Here is a 27,500-nt window from a genome sequence, read left to right as displayed (position 1 = left end):
GGTTGGAGGCGCGTATATGTGTACGCAGCTCTAGATCTACGTCCTTCAATTAGATCAAGGAAATCAACTCATCACTTTTTCCTAATTTTAACACCCCACTTCCTAAAATTCAGAAAACATTTCCTCACTGAATTTCCCCGCTAACCAGAACCTCTACTTTTATTACAAGGGTATGAATCGAAACCCTTGTCGCAGCTATTTTTGACTAGATTCTCTTACAAAAATAAACAGGGTAGTTTCTTAGATTGGGGTGGTTAAATAGTGTTTTACTCGACAGCTACTTCCTTGGAGATTCTTCCTCCTTGAGCATCGTTATGTCGTCGCCTCTCATTACTTGGTGACTGATGATAGGGGGTGAGGCATTAGGGGTAACAGTAACGCCCTTGAGTTTCTTGCGCAGATCTGGAGGACGTCTCTTTCCCTTCTTCTTCTCTCTTCTCTCTCCTTTCTTCTTTCTGATCTCCTCTGTATTCTCTCTTCTCTCTCTTCTCTCTCTATCTCCTTTATTTTCTCTTTTATCTTATATCTTTTGGAGTGTTCTAATGAGCGCACGCCAAGTAAGCATGTGGCCAATCACTCTAGAATAGAAGAAGTCGGGAGTCGCGCGGTTCCGGTGTCGGAGGAAACGCGTGCCGGAAGTCAGACAAGAGGGAAGCTCCTCCTCTCTCCTCCCACCGGAAGTGATCCGCCCCACACCTGGCGACGACCTTCCAGTCGTCCTGGGGGCCGCTCATGTCCTAGCATAGACTGCATTGTTTGTACCGGTTTTTTATTGTAATAGCATTCCTATTTTTGAAATCATCTTCCGTTGCTCTGGCTTGCTTTCATACTTCTTATTCTTGTACCTATTTAATGATGGTTTGATATTGGGGATGGAATTAGAATGTCGTCTGCCACATGTCTCTATTATCTAATGTAGTGATATGTCGTTCTTGAAATGGAAAGTAATGTTTTGAAGTGTCAATGAAAGAGATCACTTCCAAGATCGATTCCTTGTACCATTAAGAAGTGCGTTATGTTATTTAGTGATCTGTCATTGTTGGAAAGGAAAGTTATGTGTTGAAATAGGCTACCGAAGAATGAATAATGAATTTATTGCCAAATACAAGAAATATTTTTACAAATAAAATAATCATTAAATAGTTTTTGGCGTGACTGGAAAAAGAAGCCTTGAGCTCCAGCCACGATGAAAAGATTGATTGATTGTTTGATTGAGTACTTTATTCATGTAGATTACAATATATACTGGCTTATACACTTATATACAATAGCTTACAATACAGCAAAATTATAGATGAATTTACATAATATAGACTAAGAAAGTAATTATTGAACTGTATATGATATGAAAAAGCAATTTGTAATATAATAACTATAGATAATAATTATATTGTTATGCATCTACATAAATTGGCGGAGCTTTGGACATATCAATGTCCATTCTTCGGAAAGAATATTAGAAATATCCTCCCCACTAACTCTACCAAAACGTTAATTTCATTATTTAAACTAAGGATTTATTTATTAATGGAAATATTGTAAAAGTTTTAATCAATATGAATATTTAAGAGAAAAAAACAGAAAATTGATAAAGTAAAATATAGGTAGATAAGATAAAATAATTGATTAATAAAATGAAGTAGGCTGAAAGTAGATCAGGGTTATCCACTTCCAGTAATATACAGCATTATGCAGTGGATAATTGAAATAACATGAGTTTATATAATATATACAAATCGTTCTATAACAGGTTTATATGATAAGATAAGATAATTAGAAAGATTGCGAAGATAATCATTTCTCGAACCATGTATATTATCACTTATTTCCCTTGCGATTTTTACATCTAAGTATTTTCAAGTCAATATTGACATGCAGCATAGCCACCTCTAATACATGTATTAGAGGTGGCTATGCATGCAGTCATTGAAAGATGACATCAAAATATTAAATCACTAGCTGGCCCGGCGAACTTCGTACCGCCAAATAGTTTAATGCATCTCATGACAAACTTCCTGAGGAGGCGCGATGTGGCATTTTATTTATATAGATGATTTTCCAACTGCTAAATAAATAATTTACCAATAATCAATTAATTTTGAACACCGAAATAATTATTCAATTAGCGCAATAATTATTCGAAACAAAGCAATGTCTTTAGAGCATGTAAACTTTAACCTGAGGAGGCCGCACTGCTGGATGGTTACACACAGAACAGTCATTTCGGGGCGTTTAGAATAAAATACATGGGCGGTTATGGAGCAGCACACTTTCTTGTGTACCATCTACCTCTCTTACTAACCTCTAACTACACTGCAAGATTATAGCTGACTGTGTATACTGCTCGAGCATGGAGAAGTAGTTCCTGTCTTATTCAATATAATTTTCTAGTTCCATTTCCGCAGTGAATTTGTTTTTAATAATAATAAATTGTTTTTTTATGTTATGAGGAATAAATATCCATCCTGAGGTACATTCATAATATACATCTAACCTTTCACTAAAGGAGATGGAAAAGGCATACTTTTCAACTTTTCATCAGGTACGAAGCACATGAAAAATCCTATTACACCAGCAAAACGAATTTCCCATTCCTCGTTTCAATTTGGCGAAACTTTGTGAGGAGTGGTGTCAGAAAACAGTAGTTGGTTGCAAATCGTGTTGATTGTCTGTGGGAGGAAGAGAGAGAAAGAGCGAGTATGAGTGAGTGAAATGCCTCTCTCGTTCCCACTCTGCACCAGCTCTGTCTAGCACTCTTCACTAAAGTGAGGAATATATCCACGTTATACTGGCAGTATTTGATTAACATTGGTGTTACTATCCTTGTCTATCATTAGACAAAGCAGATAGCGCTATCCTTTTCTACCTTCCCAACGTTGCCAGATCGTCTTTTAACAATGCAGAAATATAATTAATTGAGATATTCCATCTCAATGATGATTATTTAGTATTTGATTATTGAAAGATATATAGGTGTTTCCATCCTTGTCTATAAACCAACTAAGCAGATAGCGCTATCCTCTCCTAGCTACCCAACGTTGCAAGATCGTTGTCCAACAATGTAGAAATATAATAATTAACGAGATATTTAATCACAATGATTATCATTTATTATTTAATCATTGAAAAATATATTGGTTTCTACATCCTTGTCTATAATTCAACAAAGCAGATAGCGCTATCCTTTTCTACCTTCCCAACGTTGCCAGATCGTCTTTTAACAATGCAGAAATATAATTAATTGAGATATTCCATCTCAATGATGATCATTTATTATTCAATCATTGAAATATATATTGGTGTTACTATCCTTGTCTATCAACCAACTAAGCAGATAGCGCTATCCTCTCCTAGCTACCCAACGTTGCAAGATCGTTGTCCAACAATGTAGAAATATAATAATTAATTAACGAGATATTTAATCACAATGATTATCATTTATTATTTAATCATTGAAAAATATATTGGTTTCTACATCCTTGTCTATAATTCAACAAAGCAGATAGCGCTGTACTTTTCCACCTCTGCAACGTTGCCAGATCAGTTTTCAACAATGTAGAATTATATATATATATATATATATATATTACTATTTTTATTATTATTATTAAAACACACAAAACAAGACAAAACAAAATGACAAAGAATTACAAAACAAATAAAATGTTACAAATTTATAAAAAAACCATTGGCTTTGTGGTTGGGTGTGTTGGAGAAGAGAAAAAAAAGAGAGGAAGATACCTAGCCAACTATGGTTTTCCATGTAATAGGCAGGCAAAGAAGAGAAGAGAGAAGTGATGAGGGAAAAATAAAATCAATTAACAGAGTATTCAATCTCAATTATGAACATTTATTATTTAATCAATGAAATATAATTTTTCTTGACAAATAAAAATGTAATCGATCATATACCGGTATCAGCTATCCTCTATAGATGGCAGTGGCAAGGCAGAGAATCGGCAACGCTGTTCCCCTATCTTTCTCCACTGCCATTATAATATGGAACTCACTTTAGGGTCGACGCTCTAGCAGAGTTCTATACTCTGCTGCGTTGTGTGCCAGGAAGCGACGGTCAGCCGAGCGTGGAGTTCATTCAGCATTGCCAGATACCCCCCTGGACACCCCTCGGGCCCCCTTGAACCCTTCTTTACCCCCCAACATTCAAACGTGCCATAATGGCCCCCTGAACCCCCCAACGTGCCATAATGGTGCCACGCTTGTCTGCACTCCCAACTCATCCTTTCATTCACAACAAGGTCATTTCCCCCCACCACCCCTCTCCCGACACTTTATTCACTCCCCCGTAACCCCCCACCGGATAAATCCGAAAGCTAGGCTTCCACCTTGACGTATGGAAATTCGCTGTGAATCATTCATTTCTTAACTTTCGCCTGTCGTCTCTGAACAGCACATCCTAATGGGTTTTGTGTTTACGGTATATACACAGAAGAGACAACTGTTTTATAAATAGAGACGATGAGAGTTTCTATCTTCATCAAGAATTTAATCTTATATTGAATTAATGGAATTTTTCTTCTCTTTCTCGCGCACAGGCACTGTATAGCCCAATGGTCTCCAAACTTATGAGCTTGTGAGCTATAGTGATGTCCACGTTATAATGGCAGTGAATGAAGATAGGAGAAAAACGTTGCCAAGTCTCTTCATTTTGCCATTGACTGTGCACAGCTGTCACTCAATTCATCCCATTAAATTTAATCTAATAATAATTATCATTTCCTTGATAAAATAATCAATTTAATGTCAAATTGATCAAGAAAATATATTTTTTCATAATTTGATTCAGAAATTTGCTTTCATGACTGAGATCAGATTTTTATTTTTATACAAACCTGAAATGGTGGCTAATTTAAAAAGCTGTGATACAACAATCTGAATTTCAAAACAACAGAAATTAAGTTATTCGGTAGTGTAACGAATTAAAATTCGGATGGATAAATAAAAATTCCTACTTGAAGAAATTTATAGGTCTAAGTCGAATAATAGGCTAATATCGCCAAATATGATAACGTTTAAAGATTAGATAATATCAGGCATCATGGCTAAATTTATAACGGCCGACTAGAAATGGAAATAATTTTGCTACTTATATAATATTATATAAAATATTGAAAATTTGAGGTTAGGCGTAAAATATCTATTGATCGGCGACCTAAAGATCGACTGAGTCGCATAACGTAGAATCTAGCCAAACACCTTGGCAGAAATTTATTGTAACTAAATGGTATGCAACTAGAGGAACCAAAAATCCACATGGCTAATTGTTGTAATATGAGAAACAACCTATAATCTTTAGAAAATTACTTTGCATGTAAAAACGTATTAAAAAACCCAGATAAAAATAATTTAATGTATTAAGGAAGTAGGAGGTTCTAGGCGCATGTATACTATAATAATTTGCATGAACCAATCAAATGGTAGCAACTGATGGGCGGTAATAGTGAGCCGATTCAAATATATTTGTATATATTTCTATAAATGATAAGAGTTTATGAATTATTGTTGTTCAGTTTATGTTTTGGATACGGCCCGAAGGCAGATAAATTATCAGAGGTTTAACATAAGTAATAATTTAATAGATTGGCACGAACTATTTGAGCCTTGAATGGCGTAGTAACAGATTATTTAAATTTTATGTAAATTTACAAGTAGGAAGTGAAAATTGTGAAAAGAAAGGAGAACTTGCCCCACTTGCCTGCCAAACCACTACCATGAGATGTCACCAAAAATTGTAGAGCGCAATATCTTACTGTACCTTTTAATAACTTAAAGTTAAATCGAATTATTAATTTTTTCATAAGACTTTGTGATGCTATTGTAAAGCAAAAGTCATTTAAATATTCTTAATTCCTTGGAAGAGACGACTCCGGCCACCAATAATCCAGGACCACCAGGAGTTTGGATTGCCATCAGCAGCTTATAGAAAATCCAGCACGTGAGTGAATAATATTTGAAATAGTGATAGGGCGCCCTCAGTGCTTCGAATCAAATAAGAAATAAAAGCTAGCTCGTCGAAAAGGTTTTAAAAATTAAGAAATTAATGAAAATACTTGCACAAGTTTAAAATGGTATAAGAAATATTTTATTGAATAGTAACGAGTCAATTCATATATCAAACGATACACCAATTAAAAGGAATACTAAGTTCTAAGTTAACAATACAAATGTTCACATGATCATTGATTCTATAATATAATTTGCGATAATATAATGTAGCTCTAGTTCATTAGATAAATTGATCTATTTCCGTCAGGTGCCGAATCTTGCACCCTGAGATAAATATATTTATTATAAAGAAATTTATCGGAAACTATAGAAATTAATGTATATTTAATTATTGATTTGTCAAATTATCATGCTCTGATTTGGGAAGTTAATATATAAATAGGATTATCCAAATCGACAAGCAACAGCAAGTTGATGTCAAAGCTGCATGCAGATAAATGCATATGATCAATGAGGTGAAAGCACATGGTAAAATTTCGTGCTGTAGAACTAGAAAATAGTATTAATCTGTGATATTTTTTTTGATTTCGTTTCTTGTTTCATCATATATTTTTGTTGCTCTATATATTTTTGCTTTGATTTATTTTTGAGATATTTGTTTATATATGTATCAAATTCCTCAATATATTCCTTAATATATTCCTCAATACCATAGGATATAAATTATATTTAAGTATATATATATTTTTATAAATTATCAGTATTATATTATTGCGAAAGCTCCTGTATGAGCCTATGAAGATTTTAGTGAGATTATATCCTAGGAAAACCATGACCAGATTTTATAATTATTAAAATAACTCTCATGCTCTACCGATTGACGCCAAGCAAGAGGCTAAGCGTTATTCCACCAAAAGTAACGTGACAGTAGGTATTCAATTCCAATTTCCTTCAAAAATAATAGAAAACTAGAAATCCTTTTGAAAAATAAGTAATTTCAATGGATTAATTCTGAAATAACTTTTCAATATTATTTATACCGGTACGAGTAGGTCTAACCTATACGAGTAGGCTAACTTAAGCATGGATGAAGTCTAGTATGGTTAGTTATCAACTTCTAAAATGTCATTTCAGGCATTTTAATTTGTGTTTCTCATAAGGTAATGTTTAAAAATTATTTCATTGTTTCAAAAATGCATTTTAAATCAATTATACGACTTGTGTTCTCAAGTATTTTGATAGAATGCAGAAAAAAAATGGCGGCTGAGAATATGGTTTGTTCAGTTTTGTTCAGTCACTGTCAAAAGTAAATATAAAATATTCTGGCAAATAGACAACATTGCAAAGCGAGAGAGAGATAGTGCTATCTGTTTTGTTGTATGTTAGAAAAGGACAGCAACTGTATTGTCAATCGTACACTGCCATTATAATGTGGACCTCACTATAGAATAGCATTTATAAAACTTCTAGTGAGCTACCAAGGAATATTAGACTGAAGAAAGTATCTTTTATTGCCTTTAAAGATACATCTACTTATCTTATAGCAAAAAGTATAACAATAGTTGACATGTACATTTCAATGAGAGCAGTGGAACTCTTTTTGGTCATCAAGTATTTTCTTGATGTTTGGAGTGTACGTTGTAGCCGCCATTCTGATGCAGTTGTCCAAATGTTCATCAGTTATATAGATTTTTTATGAATTTCATACTTGAAAAAGATTATTCACACGAGTAAGTAGAGCTGAACATAGTTTTCAACCTCAATGCAACTTGAATAATATTTTGATATTTTTCTTTAGGGACTTGAGGCCAAATATTTCCAGTTGTAGAAAGTGATCTGAGAGACAAAATCATTTTGAAAATCCACAGATTCCATTTAAACTGAAGCCTGATCTCCACCAAAATGTTGTACAACACAAGCTGCAAAATCTTCTGCATAGATCTATCTCTACAAAAAAGAGTTGATGAATTGTACCATATTTGATATGCTTTTAAAATCTTGAAATCGATGATCAAACTGTTGTCTCAAGTCTGAAAGAATTGTAACGTATTCTTGGTTATTGCTGCGGAGGATTTTCCTAGTCATTGATTTCCTTCAGACTGGGAAAGTGTTTATATTCAAACTGAACGACATTCTTTTGCACGAGCATTTCTGCGAGCTACCAAAAACTTCCACACGAGCTATCGGTAGCTCGCGATCGTCTATTTGGCGACCACTGGTATAGCCCATGTGAAGGATATTATTTCTCTGTATTTTTGTTACTTTATTCAAACATGTTTGTTGTCATTGAAGAGGAAATAAATCGATTTGAATTAATGTTTCTCGTCCATTTCAAATGCATTATTATGTATCTGGTTTTGTAATTATTTTGAAATTTAATGGATTAACTTAATGAAGATAGAATAGTTGAATGGTTCATTTTGATTAGCCATATCACTCGATATTATGATAATACAGAAGAGACAACTGTTTCAAAGAGACGATGAGAGTTTGTATATTTATCAAGAATTAAATGCCTCAGTACTTTTTCAAATGCATTATTAAATGTCTAGTTCTGTATTTTTTCGGAATTTTATGGATTAACATAATATTATAATGACATATGAATGGTTAATTTTGATCATTTCATTTATCTATTCATTTGCGATACAAATTACACTGATGTAATAACATTCGTAGATAAAAAGGAATAGTTCCCTGTCATTGTTCTCACTAAACGAAATTTATGTATGAATTAGCTTACCTTATCCAATGAATTTACTCTATATTCAATATCGAATACTTCATAACTTCAATAGAATTAGGTGTTTAGATAACTTCGAGTTCAAAAACTTGGTTCATGGCTTGATCTGTGACATTCAGCCAGAATGTCTTAACATCTATTTAAACATAATTTATAACTTATTTTGCATATTGAAGCCCGTTTAGCAGTTCAACTTGAAAAAATCTGGTTTGGTGCACTCACAAAACTTTCCTTGCCGTTATGAAAATTGATTACCTGACGCTAGTGTTCACGCGCATCTCAAGTATACTTATAAACAAAGATCTGAGCCAGCTGGTGACAGGACAATAACGCTGGAGACATACGAGGTCTGCTATCTCTTCATAGTGAATCATTTAATAGAATCAACAGTTGCCAACAGTTTGCAATTGGATAATCACATTTTCTCGAATTTCGAGCTTATTTTCAATTTTATGTGAAAATCTTACTGAACATTAATTGTAGAGATTTTCATGCTCAATCTTCTCCAAATTTTTTTGTTTAAATTGTATCTGAAGCCTGATAATTGGGAATCTAAAATCAAACTTTGCATAGATGGGGCAGAGCTCCTGAAAGTTTTACAGATATGGGACTTGTGGCATTTGATAGAGCTTATATAATGACTATTTTAGGTATGAATTTAATCAGAATCGGTGGAGCCGTTTTTGAGAAAATCGCGAAAAACCCTGTTTTTGAGAACATTTTCTCCATTTTAACCGCCATCTTGAATTGCATTTGATCGAAATTGTTCGTGTCGGATCCTTATAGTGTAAGGACCTCAAGTTCCAAATTTCAAGTCGGGAGATGAGATATCGTGTACACAGACGCACAGACGCACATACACACACACACACACACACACACACACACACACACACACACACACACACACACACACACACACACACACAAACCAATATCCAAAAACCACTTTTTTGGACTCAGGGGACCTTTAAACGTAAAGAAATGTAGACTACCTTAATTTTTTTTCGGAAAGCAATACTTTCCTTACCTATGGTAATAGGGCAAGGAAAGTAAAATGGAAACAATGACAATGCATAGACATCCATGCGAGTACAACCCTTCTCATGAAAATATTTCCAGTTATTATCATTACTTGAAGAGTGATTCAATCGAGGGATCAAAGATAGTTTTCAACTCTATCAATTATTATGAAAACATTCCCGGTTATGTTGAAATCTCACTCTCTCCCAAATATTGCAAAATAATTATGATCAGTGACCATGTCCTATATTCGTAATCCAATCCAGCAGACACGATTCCAATCATTCTTTGTCTTACTGCAATTCAGATTGTTCCACAGATAGTGTTCTTGGTCAAAAATAGAGATAATAACCTAGATAAGTAACAATGATGCGGTCAAATTTGGTTTGATAGACGTAATTTCCACAGGGATCCAAAGCAGCGTGCTGACCTTATTTATAATCTGTCATTACTTATTTCCGCTTATGTAATGGTGTCATGCATCATTGGTTGGTAATACTGTTGTGAGCGTGAAGGCAGCGTGATAAGTCACGGTTCATTTTTTTCTCATGTAATATCGTTTCCTGAGATTCACGAATCAGAAAATATTAATTTGTAGCTTTTTGCGAGGTATCAGCAAGCACGAGTGTAGTCTATCATAGTTTTCTGGGATTTGAAATTATTTTTTCCTACAGTTACGTTGAAAAGTGGCCATTGCTGCACTGACTACAGAACGCAAAGAATCACTTTTCCACTCTAGTGCGGGAAAAATTTTTCTGCACTCCAGATTTGCAACATGGCAACGCAAAATACTTAGTAGGTTATATGGAGCAACAGTGCAGCAAAATCAAAATGAAGTTGGTAACAGTGACTGGGCTGCTATAATGAGCAGAGGTGCAACGAAGCACAACGAGCACATTATTAATTAGATATTATAACCAAGGACAACATTTTTATTCAATGTGACAATTAATTAAGGTTTTTATCAATAATAAAATTACACAGAAAAACATTTGATGCATTTCAGGCATTTTACCCATAATTACCCACTTTTCATATTCAATGGTAACTGTAGGAAAAACTTAATGTGAAATACATGCGCAAAGTTCCTCTGCTGCACTCAACAAACCATTCCGCCCTCGCCTACGGCTCGGGCGTAAAAGTTTCTTTCGGTGCAGCAGACTGTCACTTTGCGCACTAGTTGCACAAATAACTATTTCCTACAGCTACCTCGGAAAGTTGCAGTTCCTGTACTGATTACAATACCCAAAGATTCACTTTTCCGCTCCAGTGCGGGAAATTTTTTTTCTGCACTCCAGATTTGCAACATGGCAACACAAAATAGTTGGTGGGTTATATGGAGGATTAGTGCACGATAACAAAAATTAAGTTGGTAACAATGACTAAGGTTAGATTTAGATAAGAATCTTTTCAATGGCTACCCTACATTTATGATAAAATCCCAATCTAGAAATCCAAAACAAGAGTAATATTCATCTAAATCATAATTAAATAATCATCATTTACGAATTCTCATCATTTAATAATAATTATTAAATTATTTAAAAAATTATTTCTTTAATATATGAATCTTCTCTATTCAAGTGATGATAATGTGAAATATCTGTTCTATTTTTTGTTTTGAAGCATCTAAATTTGAAAATTTACTTTGTGAACATATTAGTGGTCTGAAAATTTTGCGAAGTGAAGAGCTACAAGACTTAACCTATTTCGGACTATGTGTAACCATATCTAAATTGGGGAGAGGATTAGCACAAGGTTACCTTATTTTTCCTCTCCCTATCATTTAAATGATGTATACTTATTGTATCAATCAATAAAGAATGAAGAATAAATAATAGTTCTTTTCTATTGATAATTATTATTTCATTTGCAAGAAATGAGAAAAGTAGCAAATATACATTATAAAATTCGAATTTTGAGGTTAAATGATTACCGTTCGATATCCATATAAATAAAAATAATAAAAAACATAACAATACTACAATAAATATTCTCTGTTGTCTATGTTATTTTTATAAATATCTTTCAGTTTACTTTGAGCATTTTTCTCGGTAATTTGAGCAAAAGTCTAAATTTCTGAATCCTGTTTCAGTAGATGAAAGAAACTTAGGTACGATTCTTCCCGCTAGGTCGCGCGCTTGTCGGTTCAGCCATCTTGCAGCCATCCCAATCAGCTGTTGGCGTGTATTTTGAATGCAAATTTTTTGTTCTATCTGTATTTTATCTGATTCTTGAATGAATAAAAATGAGAACTTTGGCTGAGAATTTTCAACTTCAATTGGATTATTAATTTTTAAATGAATTAAGGTTGTTATTAATAACAGCATCACACACACAAACATTTGATGGATTTCAGCCATCATGTTACCCATAATCATTTAATCAACCACTTCTCATATTCAATAGTAACTGTGGGAAAAATTTAATGTGAAATACGTGCGCAAAGTTTTTTTTCTTCCTTCGATTTCCAGTTGACCATAATATTGGATATGGATGTGTAGAACTTGTACTTGTAGTATCAGACACAAAATAATCTAATTATTAAACAGTATATCTACTCTATGGTAGTATCTACTTTCAACTGTTACTGGTTCCATCTGAGTGTTTCCGAAGAACAAGTGCATAATTAACATTTTCAAGAAGTGGATCACATGATAATTGGGAGCATCCTTATCTGCCTCCAATTACCGCAACGAGAGTGCTATTCATAACAACTCATGATTATGAGCTTCCTTTGCATAGGGGTTCTCAAGAGTGTTAATCACTGTTTCTATGGTTGATGCTCCTCAGCATGAAATCTACTTGAGGTTTCATCATTGATAATTCATTGACTCGTTGGCCAAACTATCCGTTGTTATTGTGTTGTGATGTGTTGTATTGTGTTGTGATGTGATTGTTATTGTGTATTGTGTTATTATGTGATGGATGGAAATTGCTTGAGGATTCCATGTTACACAAGTTTCCAAACATTTAGGGTGTCGACTATCTACAGGACAAGTGTTTCGAACATGTGTACATGACAATCATGTTTGTACACACATGTTTTACATTAGAATGACTATAGTCCATGCAAATTTACTTCAGACTTGGAGGAATATGCAGCACAGAAAAATGGAAGGAGATCAGCCAATTACAGTGATTAATAGAGTAATAGGTGGAAGCGCAGTTGCCAATTTGTCAGTCGTCTGACCACTTTAAGACAGGAAACTTCGCATGTGTAGCATGTGCACATGAACAGTCACTAGAATTTATAGATTCTATTAGTTTGACGGAACTTGACAAACACATATGTTCATCATGTGTATGACAAGTTATGTTCAATCTAATAGTATCTATAAGGATTAAGTTATTAACATTTTGTTATTAACTTTGGTGTAAACGCAGCTTAATATGATCATGCTACGATATTAACGTTTCTATCAGACTCATGTCGCATCTCAATATGTGGCTAGCCTAATTGTTTTATCACAAGTAATTATTTGTTGCCAGTAGACTTCTGTCTTGTTTCACCTAGATCGTTCGGTTTGCACGGTACTGTTTACAACAAGTACACTGGGTTTACAGCAAGTGCACATGAAATAGTATATTTCGCACCTAGGGCCGAAAATGAGACTTTTCCGGCTCGAAATCGGTTTTCAAGTCCGAGGCCGTAGGCCGGGGACTAGAAAAGATTGAGAGCCGGAAAAACATTTTTGCCCATGGTGAGAACGTTATTTTTCGCCACACAGAAAAATGAACAATATAAATATGAGAATAATTGTTTATTAGGCACTTCCGAAAGCAAAACAGGAAGGTCATAGCTCTAGCAAATCTGAGGTAATCTGAATATCAGGAAATTATCCAAGTATTTTTATGTTTTATTCTAATTTGTCTAAATAACCTAAAAAATTATGTTCAATTATGTAAGAGGTTGAGTTTATACTTTTTATTCTTCCAAATGACAATAAGATCATATTATTATAAATGTTTTGATTCTTGAATAATAAACACAAATAATGAAAAGTTATTGAATCAGCTGCTTTAGCACACTTGAAATTTGGCCAATCTGAATGTCAACGTCAACAATGCTTGTTGTTGTTGACTTCGGAAGTTTATGTTAGAAGTTCTATTCTACTCTGAAAATCGAATTTGAATAGTTTATAAAATATATCTTATCTGTATTTTATTCATCCAAATAAAATGATAGTATCTTATTGCAGAATACTTATTCAATTCTAGAAGCATAAACTGATTCCGTTTCATAAACCATTTTGTAAACACGTTCACATCAAATCAGAATCAGCTGACTTCAAGGTTATTTTACAGCCCTAGGGCCGTAAAACTTTTACCGGCCTGGTCAGAAAACAATCATTTTCGGCCTCCATATGACGCACGAAAACCAGCTCATTACATCCAAGTGGGGTGAAAATATTATTTCTAAGGCGGTGATTACTATCGATAGTTCTGGTGCACACTTGTAAATCGTACCCTGCTTGACCATGTTCAAATATCTATAACAAAGCCATAGTGCATTCTGGTGACGTCAGCACAGGTAGGGCTCCTACACCAATAGAAATTTGTTGATTTCAGCTGATCTATATCAGCTAGTGTTTTTATTGGTGTAGGAGCCCTACCTGTGCTGACGTTACCATTACTGTACCTGTCATGCACTATGGCTTTGTTTACGGGGTTAGTGGGTGAAACCGGGAATTGAGATTTTTTTCTGTATTTAACCGTTTTTTTATCTTTGAAAATTGGATAATTTAAGCTGATGTGTTGATAATAATTTAGACTGATGTGTCAATTATATTTGATTTTATGTGTGCATTAATTCCAAGTTATGAGTGAAGGCTTTTTGTTAATGTGTCTCCATTTTTTGTTACAGGTAAGTCAACATCAGATATCTGCACGGAAAGTCTCTTCAATGAGAGAACAAGCATGCTATGGTACTCATTTCGTCCACGAATGGTGGTGTTTCACATGAAAGCAGAATGTAAGGTAAATTCTTAAGATATTTTTACAAGTAACTCGTTCATTTGTGAATATCTAAGTAGAGAGGGTATCGAGAGAGATTAGATTAGATTTCTTTATTTATGTATGTTACATACAATATTTACTGGCTTATACACTAATTTACATTAAATGACGATAATGCTAGTTATTCAAAGAATTTCACAAAGTACGAGAGAGAGAGGAAGAGATTGATTGATTGACCCTTTATTAAGGGCGGAGTTAGGACTCCAGGTCCTCTCTGCCACACAACCCTTTACATCTCAAAAACTAATATTATAAATAACAAAATCACGTTTATAATACGATTATAATCACGATTAGAGAGAGAGAGAGATTAGATTTCTTTATTTATGTATGTTACAATATTTACTGGCTTATACACTTCATTTACATTAAATGACGATAATGCTAGTTATTCAACGAATTTCACAAAGTATAAATAATTAATCAATGAGAATAAAGATTTGATGCAATTAGAATAACGATAATATAAAATTGTAATGTAACTTCATAAATCGGCGGTGTTTCAACAAATAATTGTCGATTCTCTAAGAAGGATATAAAATAATATCCTTCCCATCAACACACGGGAGAGAGAGATTGATTGATTGATTGATTGAGTACTTTATTTATGTAGAATACAACATATACTGGCTTATACATTTATATACAATAGCTTAAAATACAGCAAAATTATAGATGAATTTACATAATATAGACTAAGAAAATAATTATTGAACTGTATATCATATTATGAAAAAGCAATTTGTAATATAATAACTATAGATAATTATATTGTTATGCATCTACATAAATTGGCGGAGCTTTGGACATATCAATGTCCATTCTTCATTCTTCATTTAAGAATATTAAAAATATCCTTCCTACTAACTCTCTACCTTAACGTGGTTAGAGTTAGAGAGAGGGTGAGATAGTTAGTTCTACCTTACGAAGAGAGTTACCTCTAACTCTCTACCAGAGAGAGAGATTGATTGATTGATTGATTGATTGACTGCCTTTATTAAAAAACCTAGGAGGGCGAAGTTAGGGCGCAGCCGGCCCTCTCTTACACTTAACCCTCCAATACAATTCTAAGTAAAACTAAAACACTGTACAACAAAGATTATAAGATAAAAAAAAAAAACTAATTTTACAAAATAATAAAAAACTTCCAAATAGCGAATGAAAGAAAGAAAACAAAATTAAAATTTCTTTCTAATTTGAATCAGTGAAAAGAATACAATAAGAAGAAAGAAGAAAGTGGAAAGTGAAAACGGAAGAAACGTCAGTTCAAAATCCATAGATCATTTCGATAGAAGTAGAAAAGAGGAAAGAGAGGAATAAATTAAAGAAGGAAGAAAGGACACACATACACACACACACACACACACACACACACACCACACACACACACACACAACACACACGTTAAGGTTCAGTGAACATTCCAGCCGAGTCCACCAGCTCTGATCCACCGCAAGACAGCCGCGCCGAACCGACGATGTCCCTCAACAAGCCTTAGCTCAGCAGGCAGAGAATTCCACAAACTACAGGCTGTCACAAGGAACGACTTGTTGTACATAACAGTCCTATGTGTTGGGACAGCCAGCAGATGGGATCCATGCCGCGTTCCTCCACGACCAAAATCACCCAAGTAACGGTACTCTACTGCCAGATACTTAGGGGTTCTAGTTTTCAATATCTTAAAGAGGAAGCACAAAGCATGATGTGATCTACTCTCACGCAGCTTCATGAGTTCAAGTCTGTTAAAATATTCAGTTACATGGTCGTCACGTCTCAGGTTAAAGATAAAGCGAACACAGTAATTATGTGCACGCTGCATCCTCTGCAGAAGTTGAACGGTCATGTCAAGAGTCACAATGTCACAGTAGTTGAAGATCGGGAAGATCAGAGTCTTGACCAACATAACCTTCGTTGAAAAGGGAATGAAGTCAGAGATCCTCTTCAATGTCATGATCCCCCCAATTACCCTGTTACAAGTCTCAGTCACGTGGCTGGTCCAGTCAAGAGTCCTTGTCATTGTAAGTCCTAGATTTTTCACGTCAGAACTGTATTGCAATTGTATGTTATTCAATTTTATAAATGGTCCGTTAGTTATGTCAAGTGTGTTTAAAAGTCTTGAATAACCTATCACTATTGATTTTGATTTAGTCTCGTTAATTTTTAGTCCATTATTCTCAGTCCATCGTACCAAACGAGTCAAGTCAGCATTAACTTCATCAACTGCGATGTCGAAGTCATTTTTCTTGCAGTGCCGGTATATTTGCAAGTCGTCGGCATACAGGTGATGTCTGGTCGTAAGTAGAGTGCTTGTCACGTCACTTATGTAGATGCTGAACAGCAGAGGACCCAATACCGAACCCTGAGGAACTCCTCTGTTCACTTCACGCCACCGTGAAGAGGCATCCCCGACTCTCACACACTGACACCGACCTTGGAGATAGGACCTCACCCATGCCACAGTGGAGTTGGAAAAACCTAAGTTTCTGAGTTTATAAAGTAAAGTAGGATGGAAAATGCTATCGAATGCCTTACTAAAATCTATTAGGACTAGAACTGTTAACTCTCTACCATCCATAGCCCTACGAATGTCGTCAGTGACTCTCAGGAGTGCAGAGGTGGTGCTATGACCACTACGGAACCCCGATTGAAAGTCACCAATCAATCCAGAACCATGGATAAATGAGCTTAATTGGGAGTGAACGATAATTTCCAGAACCTTGGACAAAACGGACAATAAGCTTATAGGCCTGTAATCAGATGGAGAGAGAGGGTTAGGGATTTTGTTCAAGGAATCACTATGGATAGCTTCCAGTCATTAGGAAAAACGGACGTTAAAAGTGAGGTATTGATCAAATGGGTGAGAAATGGGAGAATAAAAGGAAGGATAATTTTGATGAACTTGATTGGGATACCGTCTGCACCAACAGCGTTACTCTTCACTCGATGAACAGCCAAGAAGACCTCTTGCTCCGTGACATTGGAGAAGTAGAAGTCCTCATTGGGATGAAAATCAGGCAGAGAGTCAAAGTGAGCACGAGCTTGGTCCAAACTTACAGGGATGTCAGTGAAGAAGTCATTGAGATCATCCAGCGAGTGAGCAACAGTCGGTACCTGCCTCTCCTTGCCAGCCCCAATCTCCCTCAGAGCACGCCAAAGAGATGAAGTTGATGATCGCTTTGAGGAGATCAAGTTACGATAGAATGTAGATTTCGCATTTCTAATTGTTTGCTTGCAAGAGTTTCTCAAATGCTTATAATGGTTGAAATCATTGGGGCTTTTTGACGCTCTTGCAATTTTGCACCAATAATCTCGATCCCTCATTAGCTGGCGTATCTCATCTGTGAGCCATGGAGCAGGATCTCTGGTTACTCTGCGATTTTTTAAAGGAACGTGTTTTTCAAAAAGAGAAACTATATTGTGGTTAAGAATGTCCAACATAACATTAACATTGTTAGTGTGGAATATCTGTAACCAGTCAAGGTTAATTGCATCATTGAACAAATTGTGATAGTTGATATTTTTATAATCTCTGTAAGTGATTATTTTTGGTTTAGGTTTAGGCCTCTTAATATTATAAACTAGGAATATCATATCATGTGCAGAAAGGCCTGGAAAGGGGATCTGCCCATGGCACACAGCTGCTCTCACATCGGCAACTGCAATAAGATCAAGCAATGTGTCCGAAGTGGATGTATGGTGCGTAGCTTGGAGAGGCAGCAAGGTCATACCATTCGCAAAAAACATAGTGGTCAGTTGTATTTTGTCATGAGTATCAGGTCCAAATAAGTCAGTATTGAAGTCACCCATGATAGCCACATGTTCATAGGGCACCATCAGCTCAAGTAGTGCTTCCTCAAATTCTGACATATACCCAATATGAGGCGGCCTGTAGCAAACTGCTATTAACATTTTAACTCCGTTACACTTAACCTCAATAAACATGTATTCAGGTCTAGCTGCACGGGAGGTATCAGAGGAAAACTTATGAACAGGCAGCAGAGAACGCTTGACAAATGCAGCAACCCCTCCCCCATTCTTGTGTAACCGGTCATTCCGAATGAGCACATAATCCTGGAGTGCAACAAGTCGATTAGGGATTGTCGGTTTCAACCAGGTCTCGGATATAAGAATGACGTCACAATCTTTGCCCTCGAAAGTGTGCCTAAATTCATCTATATGACAGAGAAGGGATTGCGCATTAACATGAGCGATCTTAAGTCGATCCGGGAAAGGAGAGAATGCCCGCTTGAGGGAATCGCCGACACTCAGCGCGGCCGCATCGTCATCCTGCTGCATAGACAAGGTGGCTGTGACGAAGCTGCAAGGCAGAAGAGGGGTGAATCGGCGAAACAATGAGAAGCTAAAAAAGATACACTTATCACATTCATACTGAAACACACACACAAAGAAGGAAATAATAGAAGAAATATAGGAATCATAAGAGATAGAAGAAGAAATAATCAAGTGAAGAAGTCAAGCGCTATGAAACGATAAGATAACGCTATATTAAATGGCCTAGGCGGTTCGGCTCCATTGATAATTATAACATACTAATACAGTTAATGCATATAATATAACTACTACAAGAATAACGAATATTGATAGAAGAAAAAAGAAGCAGAAGGCTGATAACTCAATCAAGATACTGTAATTAGGTAGAGAATTAGAGAAAAAAAAAAATATATAAGGCAATGAACTGCATGCTGATAAATATAGGTATGAGCGATAACTTATTTACATTGTGAGACAGAAAAATGAGAAGATTACTTAAAAAAAAAAAAAAATATATATATATATATATATATATATATATATAAGTAAAAATAATAATAAAAGGAGTAAATAGTCGATAATAATAGGAAAGAAAATAATGTTATCTTGTAATTTTATGTTGACTAAGTGATTTATGTTGACTAAGAGAGAGAGAGTGAAAGATATTTTTGCCGGTGCGTTCCAATCATGTTCAAGCCATTCAGCTTTATTTCGGGTGCTTTGCTTTTGCGTGGCTTAATGTCGTTTAGCGTATTGGGCGCTTTTCCTGGACGTTGTTCAGGCTGGAGATAATTTTCTTTCGGCCATTAACGCAAATTGCGCCCATGTAGTTCTCGGCCGCTCCGATAGAATTTGGAAGAAGATGGTCTCTGCACGTTGCGTGTGCTGAGAGATTCCTTGGTTGTAATAAGCCGAACTAAACGCGTTCTTCCTTTATTGGCGATTAGATGGCGATGTCGCTCCTATTGTGAGAAAGAGTCAGCATTCATTATAAATATCAGTATTGCTTTTCGTTGAACTCATGCTGAAAGTTTTGAGTGAAACCTAACTTTATCACCGAGCTTCATCTCGGTAGCTTACTGTTTATTGGTAGCGGTTTAGTGGTGATTTTTAAGGCTTTGCAAAGGCTAAAAATAAACTTTTTACTCGTGATATTTTTTTAAGTTTTTTTATTTGTATATCATCAAGCTATCAAAATGAAAAAGTTTTCTCAGGAAAACATTTTTTTTCTGATCATTACTTTTTGAGATATGAGCGCCTAAAGTTTAAATTTTTGGGACAGAACATTTCAAATTCGGTAAGAGATAAATCCATGAGATTTAGAGGATAGATTCTCCATGGTATTGTAGATGGGTAGCCGTCTAGTTGTCACCCCGACTACTTGACACCTGGTCATTTTGGCCATAGGCGACTACTTGTACCCTCGTAAAAATATGCAATTGCCGTCAAGTTGTCCCCCCGACTACTTGACACCTACTGGACCGGAGGTGCCAACTAGTCATGACCGTAAACGACAACTTGACACCTTGCACCCTTACGACAGGGTGTCCCCCTGACTAGTTGTCACCTCCTTAGAAAGGATACAACTAGACGGGTATGGCTCACGTCAACTTGTCCCCTAAAAACCGGTTTTAAAAGGGGACAAGTGGTCGGGGAGGCACCTAGTCGCGTACCCTTGTAGATCTAGTAAAACAAAAATTTTCTGAAAATATCTTGGTATTTTTATTCAATATAACCACAACATCAACTTCTCAACTACACAAAAAGTAGCTGATAAAGGTTTATTGATGTAATATTAACTGTTTATTCTAATTTAAAATAATCAATTATATTTTATTAAGCAAGAAATTTTCTATAATTTCATAATGAATTTTCATAATTAAGATGAAATATTTTGTTAATAAATTATTAATTCCACATTGTTAAAAGACGATCTGGCAAGAGAGCAAAGCGAGAAAGAGATAGCGCTATCCGCTTTGTTCAATGATAGACCGATGGTTAAGTGCACACATGTGGTAAGTGATTTTTTCTTGAAAATGGACTAAGTAGATATATTGGATGCTCGAAGTCTATATTTTATGGTGCACACTTGTTATAAGTGAAATATAGACGGGAAGGCAGAGTTTTAGAATTCACTGATGTGTTATGTAGGATTGGAGAATTGAATAGTAGCGCACTCTTGTAGTAAGATGACTTACCACAAATGTGACACAAAATAATTTGAGAGTTTTGTGCACAGATGTTGTTAGTAGGCTCAGGCAACTCCGGCAACAGGGAAAGAAGTACATCAATCGTTCTGGTAAAGTGACACCTGCCAAAAAACCAAAGATTGCTGATTGTCAGAAATGTAGGTTCAAGTGCAACAGTAATTTTGATGAAGACCAGCGGCAAGTATTATGTAAGGAGTATTGGGCTTTAGGAGATGACAAACAGCAAAAGATTCACCTCTCATCATTGATTCAAAATGTTCCTGTTAAAAATATGAAAGTGTCAGCAGTGAAACATAAGACCACTTCCAGGATCTACAAATTGAAAAATAATAAAGGTGAAAGAGTACGAGTCTGTCAAAAATTCTTTTGTGCTACTCTTGCCTTGTCACATAGAGTAACAGACTGTTTGATGACAAAAGTCAGTGATAGCGGTTTATATAGTGACTATGATAGACGCATGGACAGTAAACCAGCTAATGCTACACCGAGTGACAACATCAAACTAGTTAAAGAACACATTGATATGTTTCCCAGGGTTGAGTCTCATTATTGCAGGAAAGATACCACAAAAATGTACTTATCTGCCGAACTTAACATCTCCAAATTATATGACTTATACAAAAACAATTTCTGCCAAGAAAAAACCATTCAGCCTGTTTCACAGTTTGTTTACAGGAAAGTGTTTAACTCGTATGATCCTCAACTATCTTTTTACATCCCCAAAAAGGATCAGTGTACACAATGCAGTGTATATCAGAGTGCCCATGATAAAAGCAGCCTTGAAGAAGAGTGGCAGGCTCATAAAAATAGAGAGAAGGCATCAATGAGCATGAAACAAGAGGACAAGGAAAGATGTCAATCTGAAAATGGGGAAACATTTCGAGCAATTTCATTTGATCTGCAAGCATTGCTCAGTGTACCCTATAGTAATGATAGTCAACTTTACTACCGGCGCAAATTGAATGTGTACAATTTCACTATATTTGATTGTCACAACAACGATGGCTATTGTTTTGTGTGGGACGAGTGCAATGGAAGAAAAGGTAGTTCCGAAATAGGAACTTGCATTCTACGATACTTGAGGCAATTACCTCCATCAGTGTCTCATGTATCTTCATTTTCAGACACTTGTGGGGGTCAAAACCGCAACAAGTATGTTGTTGCAGCAATGTTGTTTGCGGTCAATAAGATTGAAAGTATTGAGACAATCGATCTCAAGTACATGGAATCTGGACATTCGTATTTGGAGGCAGATTCCATGCATGCAACTATCGAGCGTGCAAGAAAAAATAAAAGAATATACACGACTAGAGAATGGGCTTTGTTGATGTCCACAGCCAGAAAAAAGTCTTACAATGTTGAAACACTCGTCCACTCGGACTTCCATGATTTGAAAGAACTCTGTGATACAATGTTACTAAATGTAACACTAAACACAGATAAAGAGAAGGTCAACTGGCTGAAAGTTAAATGGTTAAGATTTGAAAAAAATGATCCATACATTATCAAGTATAAGTACGATTTGAATGGCACATTCATGGAAATCAACATTCATCAGAAGAGGAATTCAGGAAGAAAGAAATTATGGGCAGGAGTAAGTTTGGCATCGAAATACCCTCAGTGTCTTCCAGTCACAAGAGAGAAGAAAGCCGACCTGGAGTGGATGATGCAGCAGAAAATCATTCCCGATGATTATAGACATTTCTGTAGTGGAATAACTTCTTCCAACAGACAGCTGGATGATGAATGAACCCAAAACTTGTAACTAGGAAACAGAGATTACGGTATGGATAGAGTGCACGCCAATTCAGATTACTAAAATCGGCGCAAGAAATAATTGTCTGTGTAGTAGCATCAGTTGAAAAAAAAACAATTAATTTATTAAATGATCGTAATTTTTTTCAAGATAACCCTTATTCTAATTCTTATATCAATAGAATGCCAATTCCAATCATGAAATTGCTAAAATATGATTAGTAAAAGCATTATGGATTGGAACATCTCTTTGTACAATGATGGTAAGTGGAATTTCTCAGTGCACAAATGTGGTGAGTACGAGGTATCCATAACAACCCTGAAAAAACATGCTATTATCTGGTGAATTTTTAAATATTTCTATGAATTTTACATTGATAACTGTTCTAAAAATAGTAAGTGAGGATATACTAATGATTCATATGATTTGGATGGAAAATTTACATTTTCCAAATGTATTGAACTTTGAAAATGCTCTCCTGTGAAAACAAGGAATAACTACTTAACACATGTGTGCGCTAAGCCATCGAAATATAGTATTGTTTTAGACATTATTTTTCATACTTGTTCAATGAAATATTCAAGCTATTTTGTAACAATAATTTTCTAGATCAATAAAAATAGTGTAATCAAACTAATGTAGAAGTCCATGTTTTGTTTACTAATCGATCCATCAGTTATTTCATTACAACTTCATGTCTAAACAAAGCAAAAATGGTTCCAGGTCATATTCTCCACCTCCAAGTGAAGTACCATGCAACATTCAGTACAGTGATGAAAACTCTGTTCGGTGAGTGAATGCCAAGAAGAAGGTTTAAAATTTCCAATTGATTATAGTTTTACCCACATAAGCTTCAGGCTTGTGAGTGGGTACTGAGGAGGATGAGTGGATCTACATCCATGGACCAATAGATGGGTTCCAAACAACCAGCTCTACATCTTTTTCAAATTCATTGCTGTAGAATGGGGTAACTTGGGACACCAGTCTAACTTGGAACACTTTGAGGTACTTTTAGGTTAAGGCTGGTGGCAGCACTGCTATCACAGCAACAGCGTCTTTGAGCAACTAGTGTGTCTCTAACTGTTCTGACAAAGCTTAATAAGTGGATTGGAGAGGAAATAACAAAGGTAAGCCCATTTATTAATAATTTTATTAGTTTATGAAAATGTCTGGAAAAATTAAGCCTATATTTCTTCAAATGAAACATTATGTTCTACTAGAATGGGGTTATCCAATTTAGATGCATTCTTAACCTATAATATCTTGAATGGAAACACATTGTTTTGAACTTGATATTACCATTTTAAATTAATTTTTTTTTGAAAGACTAAATTTTGGAATTTTTTGGTTAACTTGGAACAAGTGCTCCAAGTAACCCTGATTTGAAGATTAATTTTATTGAAGACATAACCTATCAAAGAATTTTATGTTACTTGTTACTGAATGATTGTTTGTTACATACCTAACTTCTTGTACATATTTAACTTAAAAGTAAATTTTTTTTTTGTTTCTTTCCTTGTAGGTAGGCCTAACCTAGCTGTCATCTGTAATGGCCCACAAGAAGACTAGAGTTCCAGGTGACCGGACTTATGCTAATTGGAGTGATAGAAGTCTGAATGATGCCCTTCAAGCTATCAGGGAAGGAAAAATGTCAATTAACTCAGCAGCAAAACAATATGGTATTGCTAAATCAACTTTAAGCTGTAAGCTCAGGAACACAAATCCTTGTAAGTATGGTCGACCAACTGCATTTTGTAATGGAGATGAAACAAGATTGGTGCAGTACATTATTATGTGTAGTGAATGGGGATCACCAGTAACCACATTTGATATTCACTGCATTGTCAAAAATTATTTATAGCCCAGTCAATAAAGGTTTTTTCGATCCGAAAATTAAATAAAAGCTGAATCTTTTACCATCGATAGAACCCTCCCAGAGAGTCATTCTCCCAAAAGTCCCAAGAAATCCCCTTGGAGCTTTTCCCCCAGCCACCCTCAAAGGTGAAAAATGCAGGTAGTCACGGAAAATCAATTATCTCTGTACCCATTGATCGGAAACAGTCTATTATATGCCATTCGATTCGTTACATTATGGACTACAATACTAGTTATATTCATTTTTTCAATAAAATTAACAGTTTTCTTGATAAAATAATATATATGTAAAAATTTAGGGGGTTTGCGATTTCATTTTTTTGTTTTCTTCGATTAACTTCAAAGCAAGTAGTTTTAAAGGGAAATGAGCCGGATAATTAATGTAGCCACTTTCATTGCGAATCCATTGATGTATATTGTTATGTATTTGCGATTCGATTTGACGCTGTGGAAGGGGAAACAGTCGACGCGGAACGGCGCGGCTGACTCTCTTAGCCATAGTAAACAGCAAACTGGAAATCAATTATCTCTGTAACCATTAATCGGAAAAAAATCTATCATATGTCATTCGATTCGTTGAATTAAGGACTACAATATTAGCCGGATTCATTTCCTCAATAAATCGAACAGTTTCCTTGATAAAATGATATATATGTAAAAATATAGGGGTTTTTCGATTTGATTTTTTGTTTTCTCCGATTAACTTCGAAGCAAGTAATTTTAAAGAACAATGTGACAAATAATTATTGTCACATTCATTGTGAATCCATTGATGTATATTGTTATGTATTTGTGATTCAAGTTGACGCTGTGGAAGGGGAAACAGCCGACGCGGCTGACTCCCTTCACCGTAGTAAACAGAATAATACTGCTGTCTACATTGCATCTCATTTACACTATGGCCTCGAAACAATTAATTTTGTCTATTGTTTTGACATGCGCTGTATATAGATTTTCACTTTTCAATACTCTAAAAAATATTACGATTTTCTTGATTTAACCATGCTCATGATAAAAATCAGGATTTCGTTGTTTTCTCACAGAATTTATTATATTAATTTGAAGTGTGCCTGCTCCATACGAGTCAGAGGTAACACAATTTGATAACTCTAGTTTCAGATATTGATGTTTTTCAACGAAGTTTCATGATATATTATGTGTCCGACTCCTTCATCTTATCCTTATTTTGTGAAAAATGAAGATTCAAAATTTCTTTTCATAGCTTTTCTTGTGTTTTATCTTGTTTCATCACTCTTTATGATTTAAACACTTGATAATGGGATGAATATCATCAGATCACGTGAACAAAAAAATAAAAAGGTGGGCCTACCTGACATACTATATATGATAACACTGTACTCCTGATAATTTGAAAATTTTAAAGCTGAAAGTAGATTAATTTGTTGCACATTCGGTTGAAATATTAACAAATGTTACCAAATATTACCAATATTATCACATATAGTGAGAACGAATTACTCTGAAGCTTTCTATTCTCACTGAACATGAAGAGGCAATACCAAGCCAGAATCGCAGTTCCGTTCAAATCATTATTATCAGAGCTTTCAAATTGATGCTATGTAACTATGGATGTTATTCCCATCTCACAATTTCCCTATTTATCCTTATCCTGATTCAGAATAGAGTAGTTGATCTCTATAATCACAAAAATGAATGTACAGTACCTATAGTAAATAGTAAAAATAACAAAATTTCTAGTAATAATGCAACTTTTTCTAGGTATGAATTTCAAGGATCATAAAATGACTTTTTCTCAATCACAGGCAGAAATTCCAATGATCATAATAGTAATTTAATTGAAATTGTTTGTATTGTACATTGTTCGACGTAAGATAAGCTACATCTTTAAGGTAATCAACGTATTTAGGATTATCATGTTTATGAATGAAAGCGAGACTGTGATAGAAGATTAGTCGAACTGAAATATAAACATTATATACAATGCATATTTCTGATCAACTATAATTACAAATGATAGTATCAAGCCGAAATGAATTGAGCAACTGAATTTCAAAGTTACTATCCACTGTTCCAATCGCACTGTGATTTCCTTTTACTTCCAAATGGATTGAATTGCCTCACTCTTCAACGTAACAATTATTGTAAAAAAACCAGTGGAATGTGAACGTCATCCAAATATCATTTGAATTTCAATTTTCAGATCATAAAATTCATAAAAAACTAATTCTTGAGAGAAGAGTGATGAATTGCAAACAGTGCAAATAACATTGATACAAAGCGATACAATGAAAATCAACATCGATTAATTTAATACTGGACTGATCAAATTCATATTACCGTTAATTTATATTATTTTGAAAGCTTGTTGTAAAACCAACATTTTAAATTTTCTCTACTGGAGCAAAACATCGATAGAAAATAAAGAAGAACCCATTATAAGCACAATATACTTGTGTACTAGAATTCACTTGAGCTAACTCATCACTGCAACCCTTCAATGATCACAATGAACTAGAATGGTATAAAAACCATGAAATTGATAATCAGGTACATTTTTCAAATAGCTTCACCCAACTAAATCTGTGAATGCTAAGTCATAACAAATCATGTTCAATAGAATTAATTTGAATGCTTCAAATAGAAAATGATCTATTCT

The 27,500-nt window shown here is 34.9% G+C and overlaps 1 protein-coding gene across 2 annotated transcripts in view; it reads left to right on the top strand.

The window, feature by feature from the left end:
* The window catches only part of LOC111048224 (protein neuralized), a 293,596-nt gene that overhangs the window by 84,503 nt on the left and 181,593 nt on the right, over positions 1-27,500 (top strand). The gene's annotated exons all lie outside the window — the stretch shown is intronic.

The sequence above is a fragment of the Nilaparvata lugens genome, chromosome 4, assembly GCF_014356525.2.
Source record: "Nilaparvata lugens isolate BPH chromosome 4, ASM1435652v1, whole genome shotgun sequence".
NCBI lineage: Eukaryota > Metazoa > Arthropoda > Insecta > Hemiptera > Delphacidae > Nilaparvata > Nilaparvata lugens.
The sequence above is the reverse complement of the archived record's forward strand: the minus strand, read 5'-3'. Positions and strand labels throughout refer to the sequence as shown.